Genomic DNA, 12,679 nt, shown 5'->3' with positions numbered 1-12,679 from the left:
TATGATCAATGAGAGAGGAAGCTTCTATGAAGTAATAACTTGACCTCATTTTCAATAGACTGCTTGAGGCTGGGTTTTTTTTTTCTTTTAGAATATCTAAGGACAAGCTTGTCCCCAGAAAGAAAGAGCAAAATTAAGAGTTAAAGATTCATTAAGGCCAACATAAACTTGCATTAATTTGATGAGCTAGATTTATCTTCTCTTTGTTGGAAGTTAGTTTGGCTGGCAGTTATTTACCAATGTCAATTCGCTATGGGACATGGCATCATATTTCTTTTGTCAAGATCTTAATTGGCTCAAATATCATCATCATCATCATCATCATCATCATCATCATTTTAAAGACAGGGTACCATAAAATCTACAAACACTGTTTTGTCTTTTCATATCTGTTGGGATCGCTTTCTAGTGAGAAATGTGGCCTTTCGAATAACTATTTTATAACTATCGGGAGGAATATTTCAACGTTTTCTTTAAAAGCCGTTAAGGGAATGATGTTAGAGAACAGAACGCATTCAAACAAGAAAGGGGGAGCAGCTTTCAACAACTTCTGATAGAAAATGTATAAAATCCACAGTGTGGATCCTGACTCTACCATGGAATCTTGGACCGGTCCCTTGAGCCTCCCCGAACCTCCGCTTTGCCACCTGTTAGGAGGAGGTAGTGGTATCAACTATGTTTGGTTCTTTTACAGAAAGGAAAGCAAAAATACATACCAAGTGCCTAAGACGGTGCCTAGGAAATCATAAGGGCTGAAAACGCCCGTGGTAGGTGGCAGAGCTCAACGGACAAAAGAGAGGATGGCAAACCAATGCAGGGAGCAAAGAATTCTTTCCCTGTTTTATGGATGAGGAAGGTGGGGTTCAAAAAGGTGAAGAAGCTTGGAGAAAATCTAGGCTGTGAATCCAAACCAGTCTCTCCGTTTGCTCTCTTTCTGGACCACCCTTGCTCCTTTCAGGCGCAGGAACAGGGGAGAAATCGCCCACATTTGATAGAGACCCGGCCGCTCCACAGGGGAGTGCTGGGCTTCTAACCTAAGGAGACAGGTCAGTGGTTCGAACACACCCAAGGACTTCCCAGGAGGAAGACCTCACAAGCTGCTTTGTTTGTTTATGGCCTGGGAAACACAAAGGGGTGGGTGATTGGGGCCCCTTTGACCCTTGGACTGCATGGGGCCAACAGCAAGCACACCAAGATGGGGGAGAGGGGCTTGAGTTCCCTCCCCTCCCCAAGTGCCTGGGGAGGACTATGTGGCTCACCACTCGCCAGCTCAGAGGCGTGACTGCCATTCTCTGTGGTCACAGCAAAGAAACAGAGACTCGGTGACATTCTTAAGAGAAGTCTGATGGAAAGTCTCCAGGGGAAGGACGAAAGCAAGGCCTGGAAGAGCATTTTGTCTTTCCCCAGGGACACTGGAGAGGCTTTACGAAGCAGCGCGGGTGCCAAGGAGCGTCCGTTTGGTTTTCACGCGAAGAAAGATGTCCACAAACAAAACTCTGCACAAATGTTCCTCCTGTTTTTATGAAATTCATTTTGTGCCCATTACCCAGAACTCCTACGCCTGGTGAGGGCGATGAGAAGCAATGATGCCAAAGAAGTACAAAGGCCCGGAGAAGAAGGTGATCACAACCTGGTCCCCAATTCTGCCTTGCAGATGAGGTGTAGGAAAGAGATGCAAACAGTCAGCAAATGTACTCATTGGGATACACAGCTCAGAGGCAATGTAGTGAGGATACCAAACGGAGCATTGTTTAAGTGCAAGGAAAGATATCCCTAATTCACTTCTCTCTTAAAAGTGCCAGCAGAGGGCGTGGGGAGGGGGCACACAGGCGAGAAAGCCTAGCATCTATCTGGGCATTGCAGCTCACATGCATAATTAATTTGCTTGCTGATTTGGTGGCCTTTCTGTCTGTGAAAAACACAAGCTCTTTTTCATTTTAATTCAACGAGTCAAGCAGTGGATGTGCGCGCGCGCGCCCACGTGTGTCCGTGTGTGTCCACAGGTTTAAGAGGAGAAAGAGGGAGGTAGCGCTCCCGGCCATGCAACTGGCGCCGGACTAAAACAAGAATCAATGCTGCAACCACAGAACTGCGGCTTTGCGACTTCCTCAATGTAACATCCTGGCTTCTCCTTCCGCCAGAAAAAACAACGAACCCTATTTAAGCAACAACCTCCTTGCAACTCGCAAGTGGAACGAACAGAGCCACCGCTCTGCAGTTGGGCAACATTAATTTTAGCTCAGTACGTGGGCTGTTCGTTTCTCTCGATTCTTCCACTCACGATTGAAACAGTCTCATTCCTTCATGGCTTTTAGCACATCGATACTTGGTCTTTAACGTGATAGATATGTGTCCCTGGGTAGAATACTAAATCAATCATTTATTCATGTCCTGTTAGTTATGAAACTAGAAAATGTGAACTGGTGAAAATGGTTCTGCACTTGTAAAATGAGGAACTTTATACCCTTTGGGGGGGAGAGGAGCATATTTTGTGAGACCAGTTAAATGTACAGAGGAGTTAAGCAAATACAGACGATGATGGTGGGGAAGAATCTGCTTAATAACAGTAGTTGTAATATAAATGCATTTATTTGGAGGTAAATGATTATTATTTAGTGAAGTCCCGGGGGGGGGGGGAGGCATTGTGCAAACAACACACTCAGCTGCTCACTTGAAGACTGTGGTTCAAGACATCCCAGAGGTGCCTGGGAAGAAAGACCTGGTGAAGGTTGCCCGGATCAGCCATTGCCAACCTCCTGGTGCACAGTTCTCCCCCGACATACTTGGGCTCCCCCTGAGTCGGATGTAGTTAGATAGCACCTGGTAAGACTCCGCTCCAGGGCTTCAGTACAAATAAGCACTGTGGTCTGCAGGGGATTGCCTTGAAGTTTGGCGGTTAATTCAAAATCGGTCCAACCGTAGAAAAAAATTAAATAATAAAACGCATGCGCAAACTAATGAAGATGACATCATCAGTACCTTTCAAGATGCATTAATATAGCTAAAGTCCTTAAGAAAAAAACAGCCAATTCAACGTAAGTGACCTTTTAAGCATTAGCAGTCATTACTAGGGCAATAAGCAAGTTGAAACTTCTCATTCCTCTGTTGCTTGCAGTAGCTTACAAGACGGAGAGACCGTGAAATTGCCGAGAAGGCTGAAGCAATGATTGAAGTGAACAAACGACAACATCAGGGACAGTCACTAATGCAGGAAAGGAAGCTAAATCAGAAGCGCCTGGAGGAAACACCAGGGAGATACCCTCTGGGGCCTCAGTGGCTCCAGCAGCTGTCAGGGAAACAACTCTGGGAGATGGCTCCTTCAACCGAAGGAATGTCAGAACTCCCAAAGGAATACAGTCCAGATGGTGAGCTCATCTGATTTAAGCCATGCAATGATATTCTGGCAAAGTAAGGACTCGGAGTGATTTGAAGTGGCTGGCACAGGCTAGTACGTTTGTCACTGGGTACCAATTCTCATTTTTATTTCTGCCATGTTCAATATGCAGACAGAATAATATTGCTCTCCTTTGATGATATCTTTGAGTTGGAAAGTTTTAAGGAATTTCAACTCTGAAGACCAGTAGACAAAGACAAACAAATAAAAACTCTATAAAGACAATTAAATTAATCTAAGTAATGTCATTCTGATATGAAATCTGGTGTTATTCATGAAGTCTAATGCCTTTATAAAAAGCAAATGCTTGGCTATTCATAATTTTAAAAAATCTCCATTTCATTTTACTTAACCTGACTTCAATATGTGTCATTTCCCCTAGATACGCAGAAAGACCTGAACTTTTTAAGTAAGAAGTTAACTTATGAATTTTCTGTGTATAATCCAAATGAAGTAAGCAAAAGTTAATAATGTAGTTCTACAGTTCTTTATGACCAAAGAAGTCCATTATTTGGGACACACTTTTGGTAAAAGAAGTTAAGTTTTAGACCAACAAATAGACTAAAAGAATAAAATTCCAAATTTGTCTGACTGTCATTGGCATAGTATAGTTTTCTAAATCCATTGTGGTCATAGTGCTTTGAAGCTACCAAGAACAGTGCTTTAACATTGATGAAGCATGACAAAATGCAAAATATTATGCTGTTGGTTACATCTTCCTTCATAGCCATCAGTGTAGGCAGTTAATAAGTTAATGAGAGAAATCAAAGTAAAGACATCTGTGCACATTTAAGAACAGAAAAAATACATGTGGCGCATTTTCAATTCAGTAACTCTCATGGACCCCTACTATATATAAGCGGAGATGGAGAAATAATTAGTTCATCAGCAAATAAAGACTATGAGGTTCTAAAACAAGATAATTTATACTATTTCTACTCTAAGATCAAAGTATTAAGTCAGTACACACGCCCCTCCCCCCCCCCCACACACACACAAAGTTGGTCAGGGACAGTCAGGGAAAGACTCAGAAAAGACATGTTTCTTAAAGCCTCCAGCAGTACCCAGAGTTTTTAGAAGTGAACAAGAAAGTAATTGCAGAAACTGTTCATGCAAAGCAGATGCAGTGAAAGAACTTTCTGGTGGCTTGTGGTCTGGTCTCCCCAGAACCTGGGCAAGTTAAAGAGGGTGGGAGCTGAGCAGGAGGAAGTGTCAAGAAATAAGCTGGGGAAGTACAAGAGATTGAGGCAAGTTTGTAATGGCACACATTTTTTAGCAAAATACACATACATCAGTTAAAAGAAACTTGTTCCAACAAATCATATCATTGTGAAGGATGAGGAGTAGGCAACAGGACATTCCCTTACAGAAGGGTCGCGGGGAGGAGATGAGCCATACAACTCCTCCATCGTTAAAACATACAACTTTCCTCTAGTTCCTTAATGCTTCCTCCCCTCAACCCCACTATCACCCACTATCATGATCCCAATTCTACTTTACAGATTCGGCTAGACCAGAACATGTACACTGGTACAGACAGGAACTGGAAACACAGGGAATCCAGGACAGATGATCCCTTCAGGACCAGTGGTGAGAGTAGCAACACCAGAACGGGAAGAGGAAGGTGGGGGATAAAAGGGGAACCGGTCACAATGATCTACACATAACCCCCTCCCTGGGGGACATACAACAGAAAAGTGGGTGAAGAGAGACATCGGACAGTATAAGATATGACAAAATAATAATAATTTATAAATTATCAAGGGTTCCTAAGGGAGGGGGGAATGAGGAGCAGATACCAAGGGCTCAAGTAGAAAGCAAATGTTTTGAGAATGATGATGGCAAGAAATGTACAAATGTGCTTGACACGATGGATGGATGTATGGATTGTGATAAGAGTTGTATGGGCCCCCAATAAAATGATTTTTAAAAAGCAACTTGTCCTTCATTGTATTATTTCTTTAAAACTGAATGATACCTTTTATCTATAACAAAGATTCTAGACTTCTTACAATTTCCTCTGTCTTTCAGTAGTGTGAGTGCCAAGAGCTCTCTGGTTCAGTAATCAAAGCCTAGATGTGGGAAAAGTAGATTATCAAAGAAGGGCGGCCCCGGCAGCAGAGGCAGTATGGAGCCTAGAATCTTGACTACTCGCCCCTCCACAACTGCCCAGTGGCCTTAGGCAGCTCCATCTGAACCCACTCCTCTACCCGAAAGGGAACTGAGAGATTAAGTGAGAAAATGCGTATAGAAGGGCTACTTGGAGTGTTTCTCAGTCTTCAGTGTTACTCCTTTCTCCCTTCTCTATAATTTAAACAGGCACCTTTGAGTGAAACTACTTGTGGGTCTTCCCCTTCCCCAAAGGCTTCAGTGAAAGAACTCGAAATGATGTTAAATTGTTTCCCAAATTACTGATGGTTTCCAGGAAAATGTGACAGTTAATTTTAGGTCAATTTGACTAGGCGATGGGTCTCGGTGGTTTGACCAAACACTAGTTTAGTTGTTGTAATATAATCAATCTAAAGTAACGTGAGGTAATGTAGTTGTTTTCTACAGAGGAATCTAATCTAATGAACTCAATCGGGTGCAAAGAGAATTCCCTACCTCCGGAGTAATGACAGCTCTTCGCTCTTCCTCTTGAAGGTCTTGAGACACCAATTGGAGGAGTCTCTAGCTTACCCTTGGTCTATGGCTTCAGAGCTCAAGAGGCCCCACCCCAGTCCCTAATCATGTGAGCCAATCCCATGAAGTAAATATCTCTCTCTTCCCATCTCCTCCCTGCCCCCCACCCCTCTCTATTTTTGTTCTCTAGAGAGTCCTAAATGACATAGTTTACAGAGGAGATGAAATTTCTATCCCAGTATTGCTGCTGAAATGCCTTCCTAAGAAAATCTCTCGCAGCACCAGATCCAGAAGACGATTCCCTGACGTGGCCGGACCAGGAGCTAGCTAGCGCCTCAAGGTTGATATGTTAGTGCTACGCTCCCTTAACAATCGAAACTCGATTTCAATTGAGATTTTTTTCTTCTTTTCATCAGCTGTTTCATATTCCTTTTTATTACCTCCCAATCCATGGAAAGCCCTGGCATGCCTTTACATCCATTCAATTTTATTCTCATTAATATATTTTGACACAAGAAGATGAAGCAAAAATTTTAAATCTGCTCTTTTCTGTTCTTTGAATTCCCCTATCGCAATCCCCCGTTTTTGCTAATTTAAAAACATTCGGATGAGATGTACAAAATAATATCGGCCGCATCTGGAACTTTCCAGAAATGCACATTTATGAATACATGGTTCATTCCCATTCAGATTTATTTCCAGAAATGCTCTTAAATTTAAAAGGAAATTAAGATGAATCAATACAAACACAAAACCAAGCTGTCTTTGTTTGCTTAACAGTAGTTTTTATATTTTGTTGTGCAATTGTCCTGAGGGAGAAATTTTGGAAAATAAGTTGCCTCACTTGAGCAAGAAAAATTGAGTTTTGATGAGTGTGCTGAGGAATGAATCTGTCTCCAATTTCAATAGCTTTTATAGTTATTACCTGTCTCTAGTTCCTAATCTTATTAGATAGTCATCATCAAATAGAAGCTGATACTATATAACCCAAGTCTCTAGATTCAGCAAGGTTTCTGAAGTAACTTTCTGCATCTGTGTCAACTCTGTAAGAAGGCCTAGTGTAGACAGAAGGTTTTTCCCTGATGTAAGTGGGTAGCCATCTGTATGTGGATCCTGTATGCATAACAGAGAGTCCAGATGATCCTACAAAGACAGCATAGTAAGGAACCCAAATTGCTTTTTATTTTTCAGAGAAGGAATGCTGAGGATGAAGTCTCTAATTCCATGCAGTTATTAAGCGCGCCCAATTAAAAGCCCTTGGCGCCAAAAGGACTCTAACGCACCAGCAGCACACACGTGACTCAAGATGTTAACCTAGCCACAGAAGCTCGGTGGAGCCCTTTTAGACAGCCAGACCACAGCAGCTAAAATTAACCGCCCCATTAGGCCAACGAGCAGCACAATCTCAATGATCAATATGCACGTCCCTGAAAACATCGCCAAGGAGATAGAATCACAGTCAACATAGCCTCCTTGAAATAAGACAAAAGAAATGAACCAGCACTTGGTTTGGCTTTCAAAAAGCAAAGCAAAATCATTTTGGTTGAGCCCTTGAGGAACACCCAGCCCAGGGAGTTCAGGGACCCCATCCTGGAAGGCATGCAAGGTGGCTGCAGCTTCGGTGGCCAGTGCAGAGGGCTCAGAGGGCAGGTGCTACTGTCTCTCGTCCCCTGAAACTCAAGTCCACTGCCACAGACACAGAGCCATGAAACCAGCAAATTCACCATAAAGCCTTGGAGACCACAAAAAAGCCAGAAAGGAAATTTACCTTGGAGAACAACTGTCCTCGGTAAGACTGGTAGGTGATCTTGAAATTGTCTTCCTTCTGAACTGGAGAACAACTTTGTTAACCCCGGGTGTGTGGTCACAAGGCAGGAAGTGACTAGAATGACAAATCATCGTCCAGGAAAGAAATAGATTTTGTCTTTATAAGGACATTTTACTGAACTTTTTTCCCCCCCTTTTCATATCCCCTCCCTCACAGAAATCACCTGACCGAACAGGTCACACTGAAATTCTGAAGCCTCTTACCACTTCCTCTTTACGAGCATATTTCTCGCTCGCTCTCTCTCTCTCTCTCTCTCTCTCTCTCTCTCTCTCTCTCTCTCTCTCTCTCTCTCTCTCTCTCTCTCTCTCTCTCTCTCTCAGTCGGCCCTGGACTACATTAACCTTCCTGATAGCTGATAGCAAGGGAAGATCAGTGCCCTGCCTCGACTTCTTCCTCTGACCCCAGTGACCAAAGCAAAGCCTCGGTGCTGAGCTGCTTAGACCAGAGATAAACAAGTGATTTCTTTTTTTTTTTTTTTTCGTGAAAGAGCCAAAGGAGAGGATGGCAGAACACCTGAAACAAGCCAAAAGGGACCCCCTTGGGAAAGCCCCACCCCAGTGACATGAAACCTCCTTCAGAGTCCCCGAAAAATGATCGCATCGCTGCAAACAAAACAGCGGGTCTCTTTAAGGCGAAGGGCATGAAAAGCAAGGTTACTATATCATTTACTCATTCCTTTATTTATAGAGCACCTATGTGCTAAGGATCTCTTTAACCCACTTCCAGATCTGAATTATTCAGACGGTTCCTATTAAGAGCGGCAGTAGATCACATAGGCAGCCTGGGGAGGTTACACGTGTAGCCAATGTCCTGCATTACAGACCAGAGGGTTGTTTGTCCGGATGCACCTTGTATACAATGTAAAAACAGAACAACCACCCACTGTCATCAGGTCAGTTCTGACTCACAATAGCCCTATAGAAGGGAGTAGAACTGCCCGATAGGGTTTCTCAGGCCCTGGAGGCATGGCAGCACATTGGGCTTCTCACCTCAGAGTCAGCAGTTCAAAACCACCAGCAGTTGGAAACCGCTCGCTGCTCCCTGGGAGAAAGATGAGGTTGCCTACTACCGTGAAGACTTTCAGTTTATAAAACCTGACAGGCTAATTCAACCCTGTCCTATAGGGTCATGTCGAGTCAGGATTGATACCCTGGCAGCGAGTTTTTCAGTCCTCTGCCTGGGAGCAGGCGACCACCTCTTTCTCTTTCGCAGGAGCCACTGGTGGGTGCTGTGAGCTAGCTCACATGTTGGTGAGCAGCCAAGCACGTCAACCACTGTGCAAGCTGGGCTCGCTTTTTCTAATATGAGCAAAGGCTCAGGGGATGCTTGAGGGAGCCCTCAGGGAGGAAGCTCTAGTCAGCATCCAAATCCCAGGTGCAAAGGATAATCTTCAAACACAACATCTCCACACCCAGAAAGCCATCGCATCGATGCTGACTCATAGAGACCCCCTTCTGTGACTGTAACTTTATGGGAGTAGAAAGTCCACTCTTTCTCCACGGAGTTGCTGGTGGTTTCAAACAGCCAATCAGGCATATCACAGCCCAATGCATAATCACTAAGCCACTAGGGATCCCATCTCCAATGCTGGGACACACTCAAAAGATGAAGTAGTTTCAACCGTTGACTTGACCCAGCAACCACTCTCAAGAGTGTGCAGGACCCAGCAGCTTTCCATGGGGTCGCCACGAGTCAGACCCCTCTGGACAGTAACTAATCACAATCATCACAACTACTGCAGGGCCCTAGTCACAGGCCTGCTGTGGAGAAGCGAGGGCAGATGGCTGTATCCCAGCTCCAATGCTGAGTCGAAGAGGTCAGGATCATTCCACACTGCTAGGTGCGCAGACGCCGTGAGGGTTTGGCATTATTCTGACAAGTTTCCCTCATTCCTCTGTTGTGTCTTCGATTTTTTTTTTCTCTCTAGAAAGTCCTTGCTTCACATTCCAAATGTCAAATTGCCTCATGTATGTACTCCATTAGCCAGTGGTGTTACAACCTTTGACTCAGAAGCCCCCACGCTCATCTTGGATTGGAAAAGGGAGGACAGAAGAATGGGAAGAGAATGTGGAGATTCTGGCTGTTCTAGAAATTGCTCCCTGAAAGAGAGATGAAGCTGTATGCAAAGGCAAAGACTGAAAGTCTCAGAAGCACCGAAACTGAGTTCACCTTTGTTTTCTCAGGGCCCTCAGTTGGAATTGACTCAATGGCAGGGAGTCTGATTTTTTTATGTGTGATGGGATCTTTTTTTCCCTCATTGTATAAGCACATCCAAAAATAAGCTACAAGGGTCCTTTCAAGAAGCACTTATGTTCTTTTAGGACACAAAAGAAAGATCCATCTATAGTTATTACAATCCCAAGCGGCAAAAGACATTCTAATAGAAACAGTCTCAGGGCCTTGTAGTAGAACATGAGACGAATGCCTTGGTGGCCTTGACGATGTACTGAAGGGCCAATATGGACCTCCTTAAGGGGGTTCCACATCCCTATGGGTTCGGGCTGTCACAAAAATCCAACAGTTAATACTTCCTACACAGGAATTGAAGTCTATTTCCTTACCTAAAGGAAGAATGACCAGCACTTTTGGTGAATCGACTTGTGCGTGGTCTTAGTGTAAGTTCTCTCTACAAAGATGAAGTTTTCTGTTCCTGTAAAGATTTATAGCATCAGAAATTGACAGGAGCAGTTCTATTCCATGTGTGCGTGTGTGTGTGTGTGTGTGTGTGTGTGTGTGTGTAAAGAAAGTGGCTCGTACACTTGCTATGACTCACAAGAGGGGCAGGCCACTGACTGAAGTCCAAAGTGCCAGGGGACCCGGACCAGCAAACAGTAAACAAGCTCTTCCCCAGTGTCCTGTGGTAGGAACAAGGCCATAACCCCTGACGGACCTTGCTTTCAATTGTGTCAGGGCTGTGACCTGAGTAAGAGGTAGCACTTTCCCTCCACCCTAATCTCCTGACAACCTTCTGGTGACTCACAGCAGATCCCAGCATGGAGTTGACTGAGGGGGTCTGCCAATGCCTGACAAGAAGATACGATCTCTTCCAGCTCTGGAAGCCCCAGGCATCCCTTGTCTTGCAGCAGTAGCATCACTGTCCCAGTGCCTTCTACTCCCGGAGTCTCTCTGCCATTTTTATAGAATATCACTCAGATGGGAGTAGCCCCCACCCCCTCATGTGAACTTAACTGATAATACTTTCAAAGACCACATTTAAAACAAGGTCACATTCACGGGTCCCAGGGGTAAGATATCAACACAAATATGTGTGTGAGGGTGAGGGGCGGGGACAAGAAGATCATTCAATCCCTAGCATTATCTACAAAAACACAGCAAGTCACTGACGTAGGTGGAGATATGATCAGAGAAGACCTTTGAAGATGGTAAAATATGTTTAGTGCTGTCTGACTGACAACTGGTTCAAGTTAAAAATACAAATGTCGGGCTCTGGACAAGGTGGAGATTCTAGCAGCTGGAGGCAGTTGAGATGGTTGCTGCTTACAACCACCCAGCGGAAAGAGTCCCCTTCATCACCAGCACCATGTCAGCTGTGCACCGCACGAGCCACCCACTGCCATCTCACCCACATCCTGGGCTTGAGCCTTGCCCGTCTCCTACTCTCCGTCTTAATCTCTTCAGCTGCCTCCCTGTGCTTCAGGTCTGTTTAATGCAAGCACTTTTGGGGGCTTCCAACCAGTAAAACTCTCTCAGGAAAGAGTATTTTAACAGTCGCTGTTTAGAATTTCTTGAGGGGATAACAACAAAGCAAACGGAATTTTAGTTTTACTATTCTGTTTAAATTCATATGGTCTGTATCCCCACTAGACTCGGTATGACCCTACTCTCACCTCTCCTACTTCTTCTCTGGGCTTGGCTCTGTCTTCTACCCCTACTTTCTTTGACATATAATTCATGTATGATACAAACCAGTGGTCTGAATATATTTTGAAAGAGTTGTGTGATCGTCGCCACAATTAATTTTAATTTTCTTCATTCTATTATCCATTCTTATTAGCTCCTCATCCCTCACCACTCCAGCTTCCCCTGTTATAACTCTAATGAACTATTAGTCCAGTTACTGACTCTGTAGCTTTACCTACCCTGAATTTCATATAAAGAAAAACACACAAAGAAACCCATCAACAACAACAAAACAATACACAGGAAAAACCTCAATCTAAAAGAAAGCAGAAAACAATAAAAACTAGAGCAAGTTAAAAATAGGTCAAAAGGGAGAACACCTGTAAGAAGTTAAATTTTTGGCTAGCTGTATCTTCAGTGATTCAGTTTCCAATTCGTTGCTGTCTGAGGGCAACATTGTATCCCTGGCCAGTGATCTGAGGGAGTTCATTGGAGCCCTCCACTATCTGGGACTCTATAAATTGGTTTTAGGTTCTCACTGTTGTCTGTAATCCTCTGAAAACAAGGTGCTCAGAATTTTAGCTCTAATACAATTCCCTCCTCTGGTATTGGATTTTATTATTTCTAATCCTTTGATCACATGGCAGGTGTGTTCCGTTTAAGTCAGCGGTTCTCAATCTTGGGGGTCGCAACCCCTTTGGGGGCCGAATGACCCTTTCACAGGGGTCTCCTGATTCATAACAGTATCAAAATTACAGTTATGAAGTAGCAATGAAAATAATTGTATGGTTGGCAGGTCACCACAACATGAGGAACTGTATTAAAGTGTTGCGGCATTAGGAAGGTTGAGAATCACTGTTCTTTAGTGGATTTAAGCTGACAACTTACTTAGATTGTTGCTTGTTTTAAGATATGCCTTTAATGGGTCAATAGCCTGGGAATGAATGAATGAACGAACAAACAAACAAACAAAT

General features: G+C 43.8%; 1 protein-coding gene across 1 annotated transcript in view; it reads right to left on the bottom strand.

Moving 5' to 3' along the window:
- The window catches only part of LCP1 (lymphocyte cytosolic protein 1), an 81,510-nt gene extending 73,631 nt beyond the window's left edge, over positions 1–7,879 (bottom strand). Inside the window, exon 1 of the mRNA XM_075532521.1 lies at positions 7,785–7,879. The gene's annotated coding sequence lies outside the window, so the exon portion shown is untranslated. The remainder of the gene's footprint in view (positions 1–7,784) is intronic.
- Positions 7,880–12,679: the final 4,800 nt, after the last annotated feature.

The sequence above is a fragment of the Tenrec ecaudatus genome, chromosome 15 (genome assembly GCF_050624435.1).
Source record: "Tenrec ecaudatus isolate mTenEca1 chromosome 15, mTenEca1.hap1, whole genome shotgun sequence".
Lineage (NCBI taxonomy): Eukaryota > Metazoa > Chordata > Mammalia > Afrosoricida > Tenrecidae > Tenrec > Tenrec ecaudatus.
Note: the sequence above shows the minus strand (reverse complement) of the source record. Positions and strands in the feature narration are given on the sequence as shown.